Here is a 22,859-nt window from a genome sequence, read left to right as displayed (position 1 = left end):
AATAGACACTGACAATCGCGGAACGCGAAAACAGGAACACAACAATTACATGTCACATCCGTCGCAATTCCGCGATGAAAGAAATAATAACTGGACACGACAAGGCTATTCTCACAACATAAATCGTGACCAAAACAGACACCACCCGTATGATAACCGTTGGCAGAGTAGTAATAATTACAGGGAAACATCACCTCTCCGCGGTAGTGACTATCACAGAGACAATCAGAGAAACAGACAAAATGTGAACCAAAATAATTATTATCAAGGGAGACAGAATAACTTTAGACGTAACGGTCCAGCACGCAGTTACGATAAAGGGAGTAATTCTCCACCAAGTGACCGACAAGAAAGAAACTATGGAATCTACCGACATGACGACAGACGATATGATCGTAACGACAGACCTGAACTGCATCAGAGCTGGCGGGATTCAAACAGAGTAGGGCCCTCTCGACAAGGTGAATTTGTAGAAGTTAGGTCTCCAAATCCCAATAACGACGCACGCCAACAAAGACACAATAGGCAATGACTCATACCGCTGGCAGCCACAAAACGTACTTATGAAACTGGCGACGCAGCTGCCGTAGCTATTAATTACGTAAAAATGGAAGACATTAGGGACATCTTACTCCAGGAACACGACGTAAAACATAACAACATTGCATATCCTGTGATTCACATTACAGTAAATGACGTAAAATTTACGGCAGTACTTGATTCTGGCAGTCCCATTTCAGTAATTAGTGAAACAGCCTTTAGCAAATGCAACAAATCGAACGATTGCGCCACACTTCCCTTACGTAAGATTAAATTACAAGGAGCAATCGTTGGAGAAAGTGTAGATGTACGTCAACAAACCAACTTAGAATTCTTTTGCCAAAGCCACAGCTTCTCTATGAACTTTCTTACTGTTCCTTTATTGTCGACGGAAATTATATTGGGAGTTGACTTTTTGAATGAATACAAAGCAATCTTAAACTTTCACGATGCTGAAATAAGTTTAGAGAAGGACGGTAAGTCAACAGCTTTGAAATTTGGAGATTGGCTCTCAAACCATGACGAAGAAATTAATCGGCCTTACCTCCTGTTAGACAACAGTTCGGAATTTTCGACGGAACTTGACACCAACAATCAATCTGCAAGTACTGACAGGGATGATATCGACGGCGCATTTGATACTAATGAGTTAATTCAGAATAAAATTCAAACAATTGAGAATTGTAATGACACTGATAGGCAGGAACTTTTTGAGATTTTACAAGCACATTCCACAGTTTTTACTCACAAAACAGGAACAATCAAGGGATTTCAATACCAATTTCGTGTTCGTGAGCATACTAAATTTTGTGTTAGACCATACGTAATTCCGACACATTATAGGGACTGTGTTAGAACAGAAATACAATCTATGCTTGACGAGGGCATTATTGAGCATGCAGTAATCTCATACAACAATCCATTACATGTTGTTGAGAAAAAAATTGATCGATCAGGCTTCTCTTAGATACGAGACAAATCAATATTATAATCATTCCTGAAACACACAGGCCACAGACGATGGAAGAACTTCTTCAAAATTTTAATGGTGTAAAAGTGTTGTCTTCCATTGATCTCAGATCCAGCTTTATCAGATCGAACTACATCGGGAATGTAGAAAATACACAGCTTTCCTTTGTGTCGGCGTTTGTTATCAATATCGGAAACTTCCTTTTGGTTTGAACATTTCTTCTGCAGCGTTCATTCGCGGGCGAAATTCCATATTACCTGAGTTCTTAAAACGTCACATCACCTTATATGTGGACGATATTCTGATAACAGAAGCCTCATGGGAACAACATAATCGCATCCTCAACAGCGTGTTACGTATTTTTGCAGAATCTGGAATTACAGTTAACTTGGAAAAGTCTGAGTTCGGTAGGACAAAGGTGAAGTTTTTGGGACATATTATTTCTACTGAAGGGATTCAGCCGGATCCTGAAAAGTTAGAAGCAATCAGAGCCATTCCAGTTCCATCCACAAAAAAACAAGTCCGAAGTTTTCTAGGTCTCGTAAATTTTTACCGTCGTTTTCTGAATATGCAAATTCTAGTTGTACCAAAACTTTGTTCTCTCACTGGAAAAAATACTATTTGGAACTGGGACAAACAAGCACAGTTGGAATTCAATTCTTTGAAAGAATCGCTACTTAACGCGCCAATACTAGCTCATCCAGATCTATCACAAGATTTCTGCCTTAGCACGGATTCTTCTAAAGTCAGTCTTGGTGCCCATTTATTTCAAGAAGCCACAGAAAATGACACTACTGTTTAGAAAACCATTGCTTTTGCTAGCCGAGTGCTAACAAAATCTGAAAAAAATTATTCCGTTACAGAATTAGAAGCTTTAGCTATCTTTTGGGCATTTAACAAATTCCGTTTCTTTCTTACTGGTAAGCACGTAAAAGTATACAGTGATCATCGCGCATTACAATTTCTTATGTCTTCAAAATTAAATCATAACAGGTTAAAACGTTGGGCATTGTTTCTGCAAGAATTCCACTTCACAATAGTCTACATTCCCGGCAAGGAGAACATTGTTGCTGACGCACTGTCACGCGCACCGGCTGGGCTTGAGAAAAGTAACACAGAAGGCAACCTCGAGATAAATTTCAGTATTCTTTACATTCATAAAGTCGCCTTTGAAAACTTCATCACCACATCTTTAAAGGACATTGCTCATGAACAAGATAAAGATCCTATTTGGAAAGACATCAAAAGTAAATGGCATGAAAAGACACACACTCAGATTCAGCATTATTATCTGGTTAGAAACAACATACTCTTCAAACGCTACACTGTTGATGACAAGCTGTGGGTACTTTGCATTCCAGATGATTTTGCTAATAAGCTCATTTGGTACATTCATTTCAGCTACGCACATTTTGGTCCACGAAAATGTTATCATATTCTACGAACGATTTGTTATTTTAACAATATGGAAAAGAGAATTCGAAGAGTCTTGTCTATTTGTAAACTTTGTCAAAAAGCTGAACCATCTACTATCTCACATCGTGCTCCGTTGTTTCTCATCATTCCTTCTAAATGAAAAGAATTTGCTCGTGTTGATCTCTTGGGACCCCTTGTCAGAACATCGAATGGACCTTCGTATGTTTTAGTCGCTGTTGAACTTACTTCAAAATTTGTTTCTTTCACTCTGTTACGTAAAGCCACTGGACGGTCTGTATCCAACGCCTTTGTTAAAAATTTCTTACGTGAAGCTGGACACGTTAGTAAAGTCATTTCAGATAACGGACCGCAATTCAGATCTGCTGTTTGGTCACGCATGCTTCGGAACCATAAAATCAACCTGTTTTTGGCTCTGAGCACTATGCGACTTAACTTCTGAGGTCATCAGTCGCCTAGAACTTAGAACTAATTAAACCTAACTAACCTAAGGACATCACACACATCCATTCCCGAGGCAGGATTCGAACCTGCGACCGTAGCAGTCGCTTGGTTCCAGACTGTAGCGCCTAGAACCGCACGGCCACTCCGGCCGGCCAAACTGTTTTTATTTCATTGTACTCACCACATTGTAACCCGTCCGAACGGATTATGAAAGATATCAATAGGCTTTGCAGACTTTATTGTCACAGAAAGCATCAGCATTGGGACAGATATTTACACTTATTTCAAAACTTGCTGAATGAAATGCCTCATGACTCCACTGCTTTACCACCTATTCTTGTACTAAAGAATGAAGAACCACCGAACAGAATTAGACAGCTTGTACCTTTTCCGAATACACGTAAACTTCGACACAAAGGCACAATTGATTTAGCTATTAAAAATATAAAATCTGCAGCACACAAAAGGAGAAAACTACACGATAAAGCAAATGCAAAGAAATTATATACTGGTCAGAAAGTTCTCATTAAAGCTCATTCATTGTCACATAAGAGGAAACATTTGAGTCACAAATTCTTTCTAGTTTACAATGGACCTTACAGAATTCGACGTATACGACATGATAATTGCGTTGAAGTTGAAACTCTGCGTACTAAGAAGAGTAAAGGATTGCACCACATTTCACATGTAAAACCGTTTATTGAAAGATAATCTGCTTTATAACTTAGTCTTTGCCATAAAATTTTTCACTTCACGTTACTAGTATGCTTTGTCAGACTTAGAAACTTAACATGCTACTATGTTTTGAAGTTCACTATCCAGTCTAGAACCTAGGAAACATATTTAGACAGTACTTACGAGTGCATTGTTATAGTGAACAGACGACACAGTGTTGTTATTTGTAAACTCTTGCTTGTTAGTTGCACGATTACGTAACGACTATCAGGCTTACATACTTAGAACATATACTGCCAATCAGATTTTAATGCAACATTTTGGTTTACTTGAAAATTCATTCTTTATTTGAAGTACTTTCTGTGAGATTAAAGATGACTTAGTATTTGGTTTCTTTGACAGCTACACGATTATATAATGACGCTACTAATATGTGACACATTTTACATTGTTGCTTTTGCGGTGTATCTGTTTTATATCCGCACAGTTTTTCTGAATTCTCCTGGAAAGGAAAACATGTTTTAGTAGTAACTTTTGTGGTATAGCTACAATGAGATAGCCTTTCCATAGTACAACAATACGTTACATTATAGTACTTTCTTGATCACAGTAAGGTACGTAATAAATACGATATCTATACGCAAAGCATTTCACTTTTGTTTATGATGAGATGAGTACATTGACTTCAGCAGAACTTTGCTTACAGAGGACGATAACTACGACACTTCCACAGAATTATCTTACAGCAAAACGCACATTTAGCGCTACAGCACACGCATTTGAGTGATTAATTTTGTGCTTAAAACATTTATTTTTAAAGATTTTTCAGTTACAAAGAAAGTTTTCCGTGATACATTTCATTCCATTACTGTAATCTGTAACACCTGAGGGTATAATTACATTAATCCTCAGGGGGTACACGCTTACTTTGTGTACCATGTGTTTGGCAAGCACAAGGAGCCCTTGCTAATATGGTATTTGTTTATACGACTTTACACATCGGTACCATATTTCTCTAACACATAAATTACACAGCTATCTGATCATTTAACTGAGAGAGACAAACATTTATTTTACTACATCAGTGACAGATGTTTACGTAATTACACCGTTGGATAACTTCACACTTACGAAATTGTATTTTGTCTGTACTTTGTGAACTGTTCATATTTTTTCGGAACCATTGTGATATTATGAGAGCTTTGAATGATATATTTGGTATGGGATCACGATTTTTAAAGTACGATTGACGTAGATGACACTATTGAAATGTGCAGAGAATTTTTTTTAGGTTTTGAAATTATTGCAGAAAACTACGACGTTTTTCAGATTTGACTGAGTTTTTTGATGTTTTTATTACGATGACAATGTGTATTATGCTGTTGAGGTATGTTTATGAAAAATAAGCTGATGCTATATGAGGAATTTGATTATGCTACGTATTTATTATGATGAAATGTTGAAGAAGTGTCGACGAATATTTATATGTGTAACAAGGTAAGGAATAATGAGTAGTGGTTAGGGACTCTGACTTGTGAAAAAGGATGTTGGAAACCAAGAATCCTACTTTAAGAGCTATGAAATGTGTGTAAATGCGTCAATGTATCACAATGCAGGCGAAATTTTTTTGCACACGGTTATATTATAGGATTTTGTTTCTACACATTTGTAACGCAAATTCTCGACCTGTGAAATTTTTATATGAGACTGTCACTGTAGCGGAAACTGATGTAAATATTTCGGTAAGGAAGGTAGGTCACCTTGACGTAATGCGTTTTGGGCGCCCAGCTGAGAGATAGTCGTCTGACAAAAGAAAGCCATTAGGTGGAGAAAGAAAAAAGAGGCCATTATCCTCGCTATTGACATTTCTTTGTAGAAAGCATCGCAAATATGATACGCCCAAACTTGAAAACATATGATTACACTGTGGAGCTCATAATTTATGACATTTGCTGAAATGGCTAATGAAATGACGAGAAATATTTTATGTCTATACACCTTATTGACTGCTGTCTTTCTAGTTGAGACATTTTTTTGCCTTTGGAGACGCCATTTGCCTAGTGAAAGACATTTCATATGTTGCTTTATATATATATATATATATATATATATATATATATATATATATATATATATATATATATATATATATGCTTATTTCATTTAATATCTAGTTTCTAGCTTCACTGCAGCATTGGTTAAAATAAAATTTAATAGATGTACTAATATCACTATTTTCTGTCTACAGACCCAGTAAAGAATAATTTTATGATGTACTTTCGTAGAAAAGAGAGCACAAGTAGACATCTCCCTTCACAGGAATTGCATAAATAATTTTTTTTTAGGATTTGGTAACTTGTCTGCTAATGTAAGTCAAGGTGATGCATCGCTCTAATGTTAAGATGTGACATAGTTATTAGACATTTCCTATCTTTATTGTAATATTTTTCTGCTTGAGCTTTGTAATGTTCAGGTATAAGTTATTGCATTTGCCGCTGCTGCTTGCCAGGCATAGTGTTACTAAATTTCACTTTGTATTACTCTGTGAAGCCAGCTTTACTACTGATTCATTTTTCTTTTTGCTGCACATTGGCTCATATTAGTGATAATGTTGCATTTGCTTTGCTAACTTATATATAACTTATGTATATTGCTGCTTGCTTTGCCAATTTGCATTTTATTGCCACTGCTGTTTGTGTTACTTGTTTTGTGCTGCTGCATTGCCTACTCCATTAGTATATATATCTGAGCTCACTAGGTTTAAGTTAGCTTAAGAGGGGGTAGACTATATAAGAAACTAACTATGAAGAATAGTGAAAGAATGCATTGCGAAATTATACGAAAAATAATTTGGCAAAAATGAGTATTGTACAATGAGAAATATTTATTTTAAAAGAGGATGGATAGAATACAGAAAGAAGGTTTAGATAGGACTATTTGAGATGTTGATGATGAACGAAGGGAGATCTCCAAGAGAAAGAAAGTTTTGTTTGCACAGTACTGCAGTAAAACAAACCCTGTCCTTTCCTTTTGTATTATTCCGCTATGTGTTTGTGTACCCTTGTGTATTTGTGTTCTTCCTGTCTTTATGAGTTTAGGTGATACGAGTTATGTTGTAGAATTTTCCTAATAATATGTTACTTTCTTTGTAAAGATGTTTAGACATTATTTATTCTGTTCTGTTTTAATCCTCTTGTGTAAAATTAATGTTTCGAAAACTATTCTCATTATTTTATATATTTACTTATGTCATACTTCCTGTAACACTGATATATAATCCTATTTCAATTCTTTTGTAAAGCCTGTATTACTACAAATGTTATCTGTATTATTATGTTTTTAATGATGTATTTTGTACCTTTGTTATTGTATTCTCATGTTATAATATTGTAATAGACACCAATTCATCAAATTAAGTAACTTTTAAGCATTCGTTTCACTGCACACATTTCTGTTGGTCACAGTATATGCACAATATGTGAAAAAAAGGAGCACTGTTAGTGTTTGGACGTGTGTTGATAATTCAGCAAGGGACTTGTTAACAGCATTTCTGGTTCTAAGGACAATTCAAAAACTTTGTGAGTGGACAAGTGGTGGTTTATGGACTTGCTATATTGTCCGCAAGACTCTTCGATGGTGATTGTGCACCTGCACAGTCGCAGTAGATGGCTGTTGGCCGTCTCTACAAGGTCTGCAACGGGTCTGCACCTTTGATGACCCACCAATATCATTATTTCTACAAGGACTGCAGTGGGTCTGCACCTCTGGTGGCCCACCAATACCGTAATCTCTACCGGGACTACAGTGGGTCTGCTCTGTGATGAACTACCTACCAATATTCTTCAAAACTTCGACTGACTCTGCTGTGGGTTTGCTCTGTTGTGGCCCATTACCTGTCTGCATGTCAAGAGTCAGCACTGTCTTTCCGTTGGAAGGAGAACACTACTTCTTCAAGACTGCATGGAAATCCACTTCTTCCGTGTGCATTCTCTTTTGCTGCTGAGACTTTGAGAAAAACACTGCAATTTTACTGTGATGAACGATCAGGACTGTCTTTATGGACTGAGAAAATTTTAGTTTTAGACCAACATTGTATCGATAAGTGTGTGCATTTGATTTCTTTGTTATTGTAATTATGAAAAATGTTTTCAAATCTGTATTGCTCACTGCCCAAAACCATTTGTAAAGTTTTTTGTGGGGAGCATGGGGGCTATGTAAGTAGGCTGTTTAGGTTTTTTTAATGGTAACGCCACGTAGCGCTCTGTATGAAAATCACTGGCTGTGCTGTGTGCAGTCTGTGGCTAGTTTGCATTGTTCTCTGCCATTGTAGTGTTGGGTAGCTGGATGTTAACAGCGCGTAGCGTTGCGCAGTTGGAGGTGAACCGCCAGCAATGGTGGATGTGGGGAGAGAAATGGCAGAGTTTTGAAATTTGTAAGACTGGATGTCATGAACTGCTATACATATTATGTCTTTTGAACACTATTAAGGTAAATACATTGTTTGTTCTCTATCAAAATCTTTCATTTGCTAACTATGCCTATCAATAGTTAGTGCCCTTAGTACTTCGAATCTTTTATTTAGCTGGCAGTAGTGGCGCTCGCTGTATTGCAGTAATTCGAGTAACGAAGATTTTTATGAGGTAAGTGATTTGTGAAACGTATAGGTTAATGTTAGTCAGGGCCATTCTTTTGTAGGGATTTTTGAAAGTCAGATTGCGTTGCGCCAATAATATTGTGTGTCAGTTTAAGCACAGTCATGTATAATTTTTCTAAAGGGACGTTTCATAACAGGGGTTAGTCACCACAGGGTCGTTGCAGCAAGAATGAATACCATGACATCCAAATCTACAAATGATAAATTCAAAATATATTTATTTAAAAAATCACATAAAAAATCTCTTGGCTCCTTCTTAAGAGACAGTCACCACTACTTCCACTCTGTCTTTGTAAGCTTATACAAGATGTGGATTAAATTCAAATCAGTAGTATCGGCAGCAACTGGGAAATATCTGCCAAATAAACAAAAGATGGTACTGATTCATCATGTTACACAAAACAAGGAAAAAAGTGTGCCAAATTTAAAAGAACGAAATCTCTCCGTGATTCGCGACGTTTTACTTAGCACATACTTAAACGCGAGATATTTTAAATAGTTTCCACAACGAAATTTTGTCTCCAAATAGGTCAAAAAAATCAAAGAAATTCTGATCGTATGTAAAGTACACCAGTGGAAAGACACACTCAGCACCTTCACTATGTGATAGCAATGCTAATGTTACTGATGACGGTGCCACCAAAGCAGAGTTGCTAAACACTGCTCTCAGAAACTTCTCCACCAAGGACGACGAAATCAGTATTCGAAAATTCGAGTCGAGAACAACTGCCTGCAAGATATATTCGATGTAGCGAAGCAGTTTAAATCACTTAATAAAGGCAATGCGTCCGGTCCATGTAGTACACCAGTTAGGTTCCTTTCAGGGTATGCTGATACAATAATAGCTCCATATGAAGCACTCGTATACAACTGCTCGCTGGTTGAAAGATCCAAACCATAAAGTCTCGAAAATTGGACAGGACACACCAATACGCAGGAAAGTAAATATAATCTGATGAGTTACATACATTTATCACTAACGTTGATCTGCAGTAGGATTTTGGAACGTATTATGTGTTCAGACATTATGAATTATCTAAAAGGAAACGAATAATTGACAGACAGTCAACACAGAATCAGAAAATACGGTTCTTATGAAACACAACTAGTTCTTTATTTGCACGAAGTAATGAGTGCTATCGACAGGGGATTTCAAATTTCTTCCATACTTTAGACTTCCAGAAATCTTTTGACACCGTTCCTCAAAAGCGATTTTTATTCGAATTACGTGCCTATGGAGTATCATTTGTACGACTGAATTCGTGAACTCCTGTCAGCAAGGACACAGTCGGTAATAAATGACGAAAAGTCGTAGAGTAAAAGAAAAATGTATCGCGATCCTCGAGGAAATGTTGTAGGCCCCTTGTTGTTCATGAGCTACATAAATGATTTAGGAGACAATCTGAGCAGCCCTCTCTTAAAGTCATCATATGATCAAAATCAAATGCAAAAGATTTTAGAAAGATATCAGTGGGGTTCGAAAAGTGGCAATTGAAGCTAAATAATAAAACGTGTGAAGTTATTCACGTGAATATCGAAAGGAATCCGCTAAATTCCTGTTACAACAAAATCACAGAATTTTAGAGACTGTGAATTCAGCTAAATATTGAGGGATTCCAATTAGGAATACCTAAAATTGGAACGATCACGTAGTTAATGTTATTGCAGAATTGTTGCGCGGTGTGGAATCCGCATTAGACAGGGTTGACAGAGGACACTGTACTATCACGAAATAGGGGACAGAGTGCCACACATGTGGTGCGTGAATTGAGGTGGCAACCATTAAAACAAATTCGTTTTTCTTATCAGCAGGATCTTCCATTGAAATTTCAACAACTAACTTTCACCTCCGTCTGTAGAAACATTTTTTTGGCGCCCACGTACATAGCGAGAAACGATTGTTGTAATAAAATAGGAGAAATCAGACCTCGCACGAAAGATTTAAATGCTGGTTTTTCCTGCTGTTCGAGAGTGTAACGGTGGAAAAATAGCTTTAACATGGTTCAATGAAACGTCTGCCAGGCGCAAAAGCGTGTACTATAGGAATGTAATGTTGATGCAGATGAGGCTAAATGCAGTGATTGAAAAATTGAGATTGTCGTTGTGTAGCATATAATTACTGCACTGAAGTGAGCCAAAAATGCCTGGCATGTCAAAGAAATATCCTTATGGATTTCGTAGGGGGAGAAGTTGCACAGGGATGTTTACACTGTGGGCGCCAGGGAGGCGCCTCGTCGCAACAAGAAGGGCAGCCACCCGTTTGTTTACACTGACCACAACGGGAGCGCTGCGGACAATCACTCGATGTCACAAAGAAGAGCTCTATACACAGAGGCTGTGTTCCGCGAGCAAAGTGCTCTCAACGGTTAGCTGCTGAATAGAGTCAATGGAGACGTGCCTAGACTTGAAGGAAGTGGAATACAGGATGAGAAGAAGTGAAAGAGGAAATTGAAATACAGAACACTCGAATGGTGAAAGTCTTAGTCCTACAAAGATTGTTAGTTTGTATTTAGTATCCCCCAGGCACAGAAGTGAATCAAAAACACCAGAAAATAGCAGCATCGTTAGTCCAGAATAAACTGATGCCAAGCATCACGAGGAATGTTAAGTTTGACTTCTTGAACACATTTTCAGTTCGAATGCAGTAAGTTTCCTTGACACGGAGAAGCGTCTGCCCACTGAATTAGCACGGCTTTAGAATGGATCGCTAGTGTGAAACTCAGCTTTGGCTCAAATGGCTCTGAGCACTATGGGACTCAACTGCTGAGGTCATTAGTCCCCTAGAACTTAGAACTAGTTAAATCTAACTAACTGAAGGACATCACACACATCCATGCCCGATGCAGGATTCGAACCTGCGACTGTAGCGGTCTCGCGGTTCCAGACTGCAGCGCCAGAACCGCGCGGCCACTTCGGCCGGCAAACTCAGCTTTCTCGCTTCTCATATGAAGGGATAATTTCAATAGTGGTACAAGTCCACTTTTGCTCATTCTGAGACACAGAGTCCTAAAGTTAAATGAGTGCTGAAAAATCTGCAGTTGAGATACCAGAAATATTCAAGCATATGGCGTCTTGCTAGAGATGAACCATTCTTTCTGTTTGTTGGGACCATTAATGTCAGAAGCGTTATAGACAGAAAAGTGGAGGTAATGGACTTTACCACTACTGAAATAAGACCCTTCATATGATATGCGGCGAATCACAGATGAAGGGTAACAGGCAGGTTCCATGTATCTAGATTTGTGAAAAGCGTTTAACACTTTGCTCCACTACAGAGTGTTAACGAAAGTATGAGCGTATGGACTAGACTCCCAGATACGTGAGTGGCTCGAAGACTTCTTAAGCAACAGAACTCAGTACGTTGTCCTTGATGGCGAGTGTTCATCAGAGAGGAGGGTATCGTCAGGTGAGTCCCAGGGGAGCATGATAGACCAGCTACTACTTTCTGTATACATAAATGATCTGACAGGCAGGGTGAGCCCAATCTGCGGCAGTTTACCGGTGATGCTGTGGTATACTGAAAGGTGCCGTCATTGAGTGACTGTAGGAGGATATAAGATGACATAGAGAACTCCTAGTTGATGCGATGAATGGCAGATAGCTCTGGATGGAAAACATAAAACTTAATGCAGATGGGTAATACAAAAAAATAATGTTCGGGTACAGTATTAGCGCCGGCCGTAGTGGCCGAGTGGTTTTAGGCGCTTCAGTCTGGAACCGCGACAGTCTGGAACCGAATCCTGCCTCTGGCATGAACGTGTGTGATGTTCTTAGGTTATTTAGGTTTAAGTAGTTGTACGTTCTAGGGGACTGATGACCTCAGATGTTAAGTCCCATAGTGCTCAGACCCATTTGAACCATTTTACAGCATTAGCAGTGTCCTGCCTGACACAGTCACGTCGTTTGAATACCTGGGAGTAAAGTTGCAAATAGATGTGAAACACAACGAGAATATCAAGACCGTTGTAGGGAAGGCGAATGGTTGACTTCTGGTTATTGGGAGGATTTTCGGAAAGCGTGGTTCATCTGTACGGAATGCTGTTACGAGTCGTAGAAGTGCGTGCAGATTCAATCACCGTGGAATCCAGCGGATAGGAATTGCCTTGTAATGCTCTGGCACCACTCTTCTCAACCTATACTTTTACCTTTATACCCTGTCGTGCAATGGATGCACCTAATACTTTCATACAGCAGGCGCAAAAGCATCAGCAGAAATGAATAAAATGTCCGTGCAACTGTCATAGAAGGAAACGATAGTTAAATCATGACCCTAAGCCGTCGTCAGGCTTTGATATACATTAACGGGTACAGTTGAAAATTTTGTGCCCCGACCGGGACTCGAACCCGGATCTCCTGCTTACATGGCAGACGCCCTATCCATCTCGGCCACCGAGGGCACAGAGGATAGTGCGACTGCAGGGATTTATCTCTTGCACGTTCCCCGTGAGACCAACATTCCCAACTTTATGTCCACACACTACATTCGTAGTGCCCCTGCCCATTACACTCATTACTCGCGGCACACAATCTTACCGCGTCCCGTAAGATTTCGGGCAATGCCTGTGCATCCGCACAGAAGAAGAAGATCGGACATGTCCGAAAGAACAGATACCATCTTCATATAGTTAAGGTTAGCCGGCCATTGACCTTGTTCTTCTGTGCTGGATGCACACGCATTGCCCGAAGTCTTACGCGACTCGGTAAGATTGTGTGCCACGAGTAATGGGTGTAATGGGCAGGGGAATACGAGTGTAGTGTGTGGACATTAAGCTGGGAATGTGAGTCTCATGGGGAGCGTGAAAGGGATAAGTCCCTGCAGTCGCTCTATGCTCTGTGCCCTCAGTGGCTCGGATGAATAGAGCAGTTGCCATGTCGGTAGGAGATCCCTGGTTCGAGTTCCGGTCGGAGCACACATTTTCAACTGTCCCTGTTGATATATATCAACGCCGGTCGATAGCTTATCGTCTTGATTTAATTATCATTTCATCCTAGGAAGAAGTGTTGCTTTCTGTCGATATTGTCTCCAGTGTGGCATTCACAATGAGTGTCTGCGTCAGTTATTCAGGGGCCGGTACCTCCCTCCACTCTGTCCTAGATTTTAATATTATTTTCATAGTAACTACATCTTTCAAAACGTAGTAAATCTCTCCATGTGACTTGGTGGGAGACAGATACATCCTACGTGCTTTTTGTATTTTATTTACTATGTGTAGCGAACATGACATACACAGTTCAAATGCAGTATAGTGATTTCTTGAATTCGTTTGCAGGTTATCTCCAGATTTTTAGCCAGGCGAGACTGCAGGGACCATTGCAAGGGTAGCAACTGGCACTGCGGTAAGCTACTAAGGTTTTGGAATTTCACCAGGTCGATTTTCAGTCCACGCCAAGTATGGAATGTCGCTTTCTACGGGGCTGCATTGCATTTAATATCATGAAAGGTGAAAGTGTCGTAAGTGAGCCAAGACAAAAACATCAGATATTACTGTTGTTCACTCACATCAAATATCGATGCTGTGGAAAGCTTCATGGAAAACTTGAATAACATCACACGCAAACTCCCCAAACATGTTACAATGTCAAAAGAGACGTAACTGTAACAGCTACAGCATAGAGCATTCAAGTGCTTAGAAGTTCATTTCTTAGATGATCTTGGTTCGTCACGAGGTGTACCTAGAAGCTACATACGAACGTGCACCGATAGCGACAGCAGAACTGGTAGAAATACTGGATGTTTCACAGTATTAAAAAAAGGTATGAGACTGTATTATCATGATCATGCCGGACTCTCTATCAAATTTATCTCTGATAAATAACCACTTAAAACATACACACAACATCTTAATATTATTTGATAGTTGCTAGGAGACCTATGTTGGTCGGAGGTTCATCCAGCAGACATAGTCTCCACACTCGGTTGCGTATATTCCTGTCCACAGTACCTCATGTCGTCTAGCATAATCTTCGAGCGACCACAATCTATAATTGCCTGAGAATCTTTCAAAAAGTCTCATGCGAGAATGAAGTCATGACTACACTCTTGTAAGACGATGAATTCTAAGGGCTCTGTATGGCCACTTATACCCACACGAATGGCACACCTTACTGTAGGTTTTACATATTTCCCATTAGCCACCTTCAGCAAAGATGCTTTGTTGTCGATGTATACGGTTTTCTGCAACGGGCGACGATACTTCTCCGAAATGATGGAATATGATGCTCCAGCGTCCACAAGAGTTTGGGCTGGTCCGCCATCAATGAGGATAGTTATTTCCCTGTACCATTCACATACACGCAAAACGACTTATCATGCACATGTACATGGTGACAATTATGTAACTACAATAAAAAAAACTGTGAATTAGTTTACAGCGTGCGCAGACTTTATTCAGCATGTAAACGTCACTATAGATATTCGGATTTAGGTTATGACATGTTCGATATGCCTGCCATCATTGGCGATGATATGGCGCAGACGAATAGCGAAACTCTGCATGACCCGCTGAAGTGTCGGAACATCGATACGTCTATGACCTCTTGAATGGTTGTTTTCAGCTCAGCAATGATTTTGTGGTTATTTCTGTACGCCCAATTGTAATATATGCCTCAAAAGAAGTCCTATGTGTTCAGAATATGGTGGCCAATCGAGGCCAACGACAGTGGCCTCTGAGATACCCAGAGCCAGAATGCGGTCCTCAAAGTGCTCCTCAATGACATCAGACACACTCCTGCTTCAATGATATCGAGATGTGTCTTGCATGAACCACATCTTGTCGAAATCAGGGCCACTTTGGATAATGAAGATGAAATCATATTCCAAAACCTTCACTTACAGTTCGGTAGTCGCCGTGCCATCAAGGAATATCGCACCGATTGTTCCGTGACTGGACATTGCACACCACACAGTCACCTGTTCAGTGTGAAGAGACTTCGGGATCGCGAAATGCGGGTTCTCAGTCCCCCAAATGCGTCAGTTTTGCTTATTGAAGAACCCATCCACACGAAAGTGGGCTTCGTAGCTAACAAAGTGCGTGCATATGCTCATACTAACTGCAATCATGCCCCGCGGCCAATCGTGCAGTTTGAAAGTTCTAACGCAAACCGTTCAGAAGTTATGACGATTTTATTTCATATAGTTCAACAACTGTCACCTTGTATGTTCGTGATTGAATCTGACAAGTATATTGTGTAAGCTTTCAACGTAATTTACATATGCGAAGTACTTCTTTCTACAAAAACTCAGTATGCAAGTGCTGAGAAAAACTGATGTTTGGCTCTGTATTGCGCATGTGAATAGCGTCGTGAAACAAAATTTCAATCTTAGTGAGATGTTGAATTTGAAATAATGAAAATGAATCTAGCTGAATCCCAAAATGAACTATTTGCATACTCACGTGTCAGTGAACATTGTTTAACTGAAACTCAGTGTTGAATTACTTTGTCAAAGTTACATGCCATGAGGTGAAACGTCTGACTTGAAATATCCACAAAATAAAATACTGCTCAACACGACATAAAATAACTATTTAATATTATCTTTACTGCTCACTGCAAATTAATCTGCTTACTTACATGGGATACTCCCCACCGCACCCCCCTCAGGTTTAGTGGCAAAACGGCCCACTGGACAGTCCGTCAAAACCTGAACACAGATCACGTATGAAAACAGGAAGACGGCGTACTAAATCCGTGAAAAAAGAAACAAAATAGAGACAGTGAGTGGTCCAAGCTTATACTGTGCAACATTGAGCGAACTGGAGGAACCATGGCGTCGTGGTGGTGCAGTCACGTTGTTAGACTGTAAATGAGTAAATTCGTCTTCACATCTCCTTTGTGCCCCATTTCTTTCCACAAAATTATAAACTGTCCGTCCGGTCATTGAAATGTTTCTTCCTTTCTGTGCTTTTGGCAGTTGCCATACTATGCATTGGTCATAGAATACGAGTCATAATGTAAGAAACGAGGCCCACGAGAGAGACAGGCCGTGGAGCGTGCGTCACAACGTATGTCACAGCAGGTCTTTCTAGTAGCAGTAGTAGTAGTAGCTTTATTCATTCGTAGATCTCTTTTGACAAGGATATAGGACATGTCAAATTATTTACAAGTTTAGATCAATTTAAAATAAGTTAATTCGTATACACATATATTTACAGACTTCTAGTTAGAGACAATAATTAGATTTACTCCTGGTATACAATACAATTTTTACAAATAACTTATTAAATAATGTAATGCCACACTGTTCACTCATATCTCACTATCAGTCACTGCACACATTATACACACATTGTTTCATAGCACTTTGCTCACTACGCACACTAACACACACACACACACACACACACACACACACACACACACACATACTGATGATCTCTGGGCCATTTTCTGTACTGCAAGTTCCCATTTGATATCCTGAAAAACTGAGTCAGCATCCCGCCATAATGAGAGAGATGTTGAGCTCAAAAAGAGGAAGAGGTGTTTGTATTGTGCTGTGCGAATCTTGGGGGTAAGTATTTCTAGAAAGAGAGAAGAAGTAAAAAAAAAAGTGAAGGTGTTATATGGAATGTTGGATGTTTTATAATAATAGTAATTATTATTATTTATTTGTATAACATTTTTTATCAAACCCCTACTCTGTCGTATCTAAGTAATCCTTCAATGTATAAAATGTATGACATAACAGGTACTTTACAGCTGCCTTTTTAAATAAGTGTATTTTGGCAATTTCTTTAATCTCTTTTGGTAATTTATTGTATAGTTTTATTCCTTGGTAGAAAATACTGTTTTGATTTTTATGTTTAGTTTTTCTTGGTAAATGTAAGTTGCGTCTATCTCTTGTTTCATGGTCATGGACAGAGCTGTTTATGCAGTAATTACCAATGTTATTTTTGCTTTGTACAGTTGACTGGTAAATGTATTCACTCGGAGCAGTTAACCTTTCCAACGTTTTGAACAGATCTTTACAATGAGCTCGATTAGAATTTTTGATTATTATTCTTATGGCTCTTTTCTGGAGTTTTAAAACTGCGTCCACATTTTGTGCGTTTTTTCTCCAAAAAAGAATGTCATTGTTAAGGATTGAGTGTACATATGAATTACACGTAACTAAAAGATACTGCATGTTCCACATTGATTATAGGATTCTAAGGGCATAACATATTGATGACATTCTGTTTGCAAGTGCCTTTGTGTGTTCACACCACTTCAACTGAGAATCAATACTCGTTCCTAGAAATTTTGTTTTTGTTACACAGTCTATAGAGGTGTCATCTACATTTAATTTAACATTGTCTAGTGCCAGCAGCTGTCTCCGGCGGGGAGCAAGTAACTACTTCAGATGTGTTTGACAATTCTTGAGTGTGTGTTTTAATGCACGCAAGTTCTCGACAGCACACATCAAAATTAAGTCCTTTACTGGGTACCTTTTCCATTAAATATTGATTTCTCGTGAGATATTGCAAGGTGCCAAGCGTTCACGAATACGTGGCGGACGACCTGATTAGTTTGACGTCTGAAGTTTGTTGCAGGGCCTGCATTTCTCGTTGGTCCCGGTAAGAAAATATTACCGTCGCAAGCAAATGTCGTGAATAGTTAGAGCAGGCGAAATGCCACATAGACCTCTCACAGAAATGAAAACAACAAATGAATTGGTGTGAGTTATGTTACAACAAAGGAATTCAGGAGTCAAAACTTCCAAAACGCAACGCAAGAGTCATATCATATGGTACTTGTGTAGAACAAATAGCAGGTACGTACGTCTGGAGGTCCCTGTGTTACGTTTCGCTGCTGCAAACGGACGTTACGCGACAACACAGACGACGCAAATTTGTATCCAACGAACAGACACGTCAATGACCGAACGGACAGTTCATAATTTGGAAAAAGAGGTACGAGGGTGATTTGAACAAAGATACTCCCCTGCGCAGTCCAACACAATAGCCACACAACGACGACGCCGTCGCTGTTCAAATTCGCTCGATGTTGCACGTCTTGAGCTTGGACCGTTCACTGTTTCGATTTTGCTTCTTTTTTCACAGTTCAATACAAGTTTTTCCTGTTTTCATGGCTGATGTGTGTTCAGTTTTTGACGGGGTATTCACTGGGCCATATTACTACTAAATCTGAGCAGGGGTGCGTTTGGGAGTTTCCCTTCTTAGTACAATGCCTTATTATTCTGAGGACCTACTGTTAGTTCACAAGAACGAGAAATTATATTTCCGTTGAAACAAAAATAACTTACCATTTGATCAGCATGCTGTTTTGTGTATGGTGTACTGACTTTCTCGAAAGCAAATTGAAATCTGCAAATAATCTACTCTAAATTTTTCTTTCCTTGTCAGGAATAACCTGTGACGACGTGTGGAATAAGTTGCAAGGTACACACGGCAAAATAGTTTAAACTCTGCTAAGAATAATGAAGGAAGGTTTTACTCTAAAGAAAATTGTTCTTGAAAAGCTAAACTCTGATTATTGTATAAAAAGATTGTACAACTTAAGAAGACCCCTAACAATTACGAAATTCTCTCATTACAAACATTACAGACATTGCAAACAGTTGCATAATTTGTGACATAATGAAAAAATTAGATCAAATTAACACAAATCATGAATATTTTAATTTAACTAAGGGACAACGATTTCCTGTAATTAACATTTCTGACAAACAGACATATTTTAATTCTTTAGTGTCCATGGAATACCTTGCAATATTCTACCAGAAATCTTATTCATCAATACAACCATAAAAATAGCTTAATAAACAAATTGTCATGTCTATAATAAAGTATTCTAGATCATGTCTCCTAGATTCTTCCCTGAAAACTCGATTGCTCGTTACTTTGCCTCTAATAAGAATGCCCCAGCGCTGCATAATTGGCTGGCAAGCAAGAGCACCACAGATTACAGTAAATACAGAGACCATTACCTGTACAGCGCGCTTATGCATCTTTGTCCAGTAAAGGTGAACTATTTACAATGGAAGAAAACATGAAAATCTTACAGTTGTACCAACGCTGATCTTATGGCTTTATCATATAGTTTGGTGTAGACTTATACACTTCGAAAACCTCAAAATGAAATTCGAAATTAAAACCAAGCACGTTATTCGTGAAAAGCTGTCACAGGGAGGTCCTCGCAAGAAATATTCTGGGAAATGAAGCAAATGGGCTACTGTGTGGAAGATACAATAATTAAGTGTGAAAACGAAGTATGAAACTACATGCTATTAATTAAATCTTTACTAAAATATACGTGACACACCCATTCAAGACCTATGTACGTGTTGCAGAAGTTACGCTATCACTACTAAAAAATTTGTCACTCACTTGTTGAAGTAAAATATCCATTTTACAGGGTGTAGGTTGTTGAGACTATTTACGAGGCGGTGTTCTGGGCTAACTAATATAGAGGGTATTAGTTTAAATGCTCATTAATACTCTCGTAACTGCCTACTGATGACATTTATTGAATTGCAAATTGCTATAAAGTGCTGTAACATGCTTTCCAAACGGATTTATCGTTTTTTATTTTGTTCGTCACCCACTGAATAACATTTCATGGGTAAGATTTCAAAACGAGAAGATTTTTAAACTGCAGTGACAATGACACACTGAAAGTATAATAAAACAATAACTCATTTCCGAATGGAGGATGCGTGCACACAACAGGAATTACAAACAAAAGGTATCGTCAAAAATCTCCATGTAAACAACAGTCAGCTAATATTTTGGGGCATATAATACGACGGCGCCGGCTTCGAAACAACTTTCAGCACATCTGTAGTGCCATCTCTCATTATTCTTACCTCCATGGGCATTATCTGATGGCTATCGTTCATGGAATTTTCCGCCGAGCAGCTTATCTTCACCAGCCTCTTCGGATTACTGCGTGGCTCGTGATAAAAGATCGCTTCTGTAACACATTTTACACAAAAATAAGTACAAATATGTTCGTTCACACATAGTTCGCTTGCCCGTTCAGCAGTAGTGGTCATTAAAAAATACCCTGTCTTGACAATATACTAGAGGGATGAAATAGGCACTGTCCGTTGCACAAAGGCGCGCCGTCAAAAACTGTGCCATGTATAAAGTTAAAAAGAAGGGTTGTCATCATATTTACATTCACCTAGGACAACAAGCATGGAAATCAACATAATGCTCTAAGTCAGGAAGAGAGGCTCCGCTCTTTTGGTCAAACTTTTCTATGGGAACGGCAGCAGCTACAGAACTGCACTGAGAGAGAATAGTTTACTGAAATGTGTCCGATGACATGAATAATTTTTAAAGGAAATGACAATGAAATTTGAAAACTCGATCCAGTTACGCTCTTCCAAAGCAGGCACCATATGCTGTACAAGGAGGTCTCAATAACACGTAGACCTCACGGTACACGTAACAGGCTGCCTGGGTACATTTTCTTCAAAGAAGAACGGACTAAGAATATAGGTGCTTGTGAAACCACATCACACAGTCACATAAGGCGAGCGCAGTGGCTCTTGATGCCCAACACACGACTAAACAGCACCCCAAATTCGGCAGTTCTGTGTTTCACTCCACCCTGTAAGATGTTCCCCGTTACTCCATAGAATACTGCCAGCTCACACGCATGAACTTCGATCCGTTCCAGAAACCAAAGAGCAAATTCAGAACTATGCTACATATCACAAGGTTTCAGTTGCTGCACTGTCTGGATCTTGTACGGGTACCAGTGTAATTTAGACCGTAAAACTAACCGGCTTGTTGAGCATGGGACGGACAATTCCTGTGACACTGTACGAGCACTACCCGGTTCAGTGCCGCATGGTCAGTTACAGCAGCAGCAACCTCATCAGTAACTCCTACCGGTATAGGAGATTTTCCTCTTACGGGTGCCACGCCAGACTCACCCGTGTTTTCGAATTTCATTGTTATTTTCTTTAAACCATTAAATGAGATCGGGCACATTTCAGTAAACAATACTCTCTCAATGAAGCACTGTAATTGCTGTCGTTTACACAGAACAGTTTCACTAAAAGTACACGATCTCTCTTTTTGATACCCATACTGTTCACTCGCATTGTCACTTTTCAGATAGTATTCATATGATAAGTCATACAAACAGTGTACAGCGCTAGATTTGCACCAGTTGGCCAAAATTCGGCCAACTTTTTTTTTCCAGCATAAATCGTCTCCGCGTTGGCCCACAGTCACATTTGCTTCGTTTCGCTGCCATATCACCTTTACAGCCCACTTTGAACCTCGGTGAGTACCCGCACCGTAATTAAAACGACCCGGTATCAACCTCTTACTCAGTACACTGTTCGGCACTTTGCAATAGGACAAAAGCGGCGCAGTGCAGCGGAGCGATCGAGGTACAAGCGATTCACGAATGTGTTCAAATGCTCTACTTTCAGAAGCTCATAAATGCGTACTCTCAGAATAGTGGAAAAAATCTGCGGGCTGGATCGATGATGGGGGCTGATATCTTGCACGTGTGCTCTCTTTTCTAGTTGGTAATGTTTCCTTGTGAGACAATGAAAAACATCTGCACTTTGCACGTAGCATCGGACGCACTGTCCGCAGCTCATGGTCTAGTGGCTAGCGTTGCTGCCTCTGTATCATGGGGTCCCGGGTTCGATTCCCGGCCGGTTTGGGGATTTTCTCTGCACGGGATCTGGGTTTTTGTGTTGTCCTTATCATTTCATCATCATCATCATCTTCTTCATCATTTGTGACAGCGTCTAGACTGGATTGTGAAAAAATGGACTGTGTAAGAATGGGGACTTTTTACGGGCGCTGATAACTGCGCAGTTGAGCGCCCCACAAATCAAGCATCACCATCATCGTCAAACGCACTGCAGCGCTGCCCTGCTGTTCAAGTGGCCGATTACGCGCCGTGGCTCTCTCTGTTTGGCCGGTAGCAGTCCGTGTCGATAGCAGGGGCTATCCATGCCCTTCGCGCAGCGCGAGTATGGCTGGGCCGCCAATTGATTATCGCCAGGTTTCTGTGCACATCATATTCCCAAAACATATACACACTACCAGAGCGTGCGTTCATTAAAAATACACAGCATCCAATTACAGGGTGCACCAGCGCGAAATGAAATACAATTTAATGCGAGCAGACAAAACGCTCCGCTTAATTTGCACACGTATCAAATTA

Source organism: Schistocerca nitens, chromosome 1 (assembly GCF_023898315.1).
Source record: "Schistocerca nitens isolate TAMUIC-IGC-003100 chromosome 1, iqSchNite1.1, whole genome shotgun sequence".
NCBI classification, from domain to species: Eukaryota; Metazoa; Arthropoda; class Insecta; order Orthoptera; family Acrididae; genus Schistocerca; species Schistocerca nitens.
The sequence above is the reverse complement of the archived record's forward strand: the minus strand, read 5'-3'. Positions refer to the sequence as shown.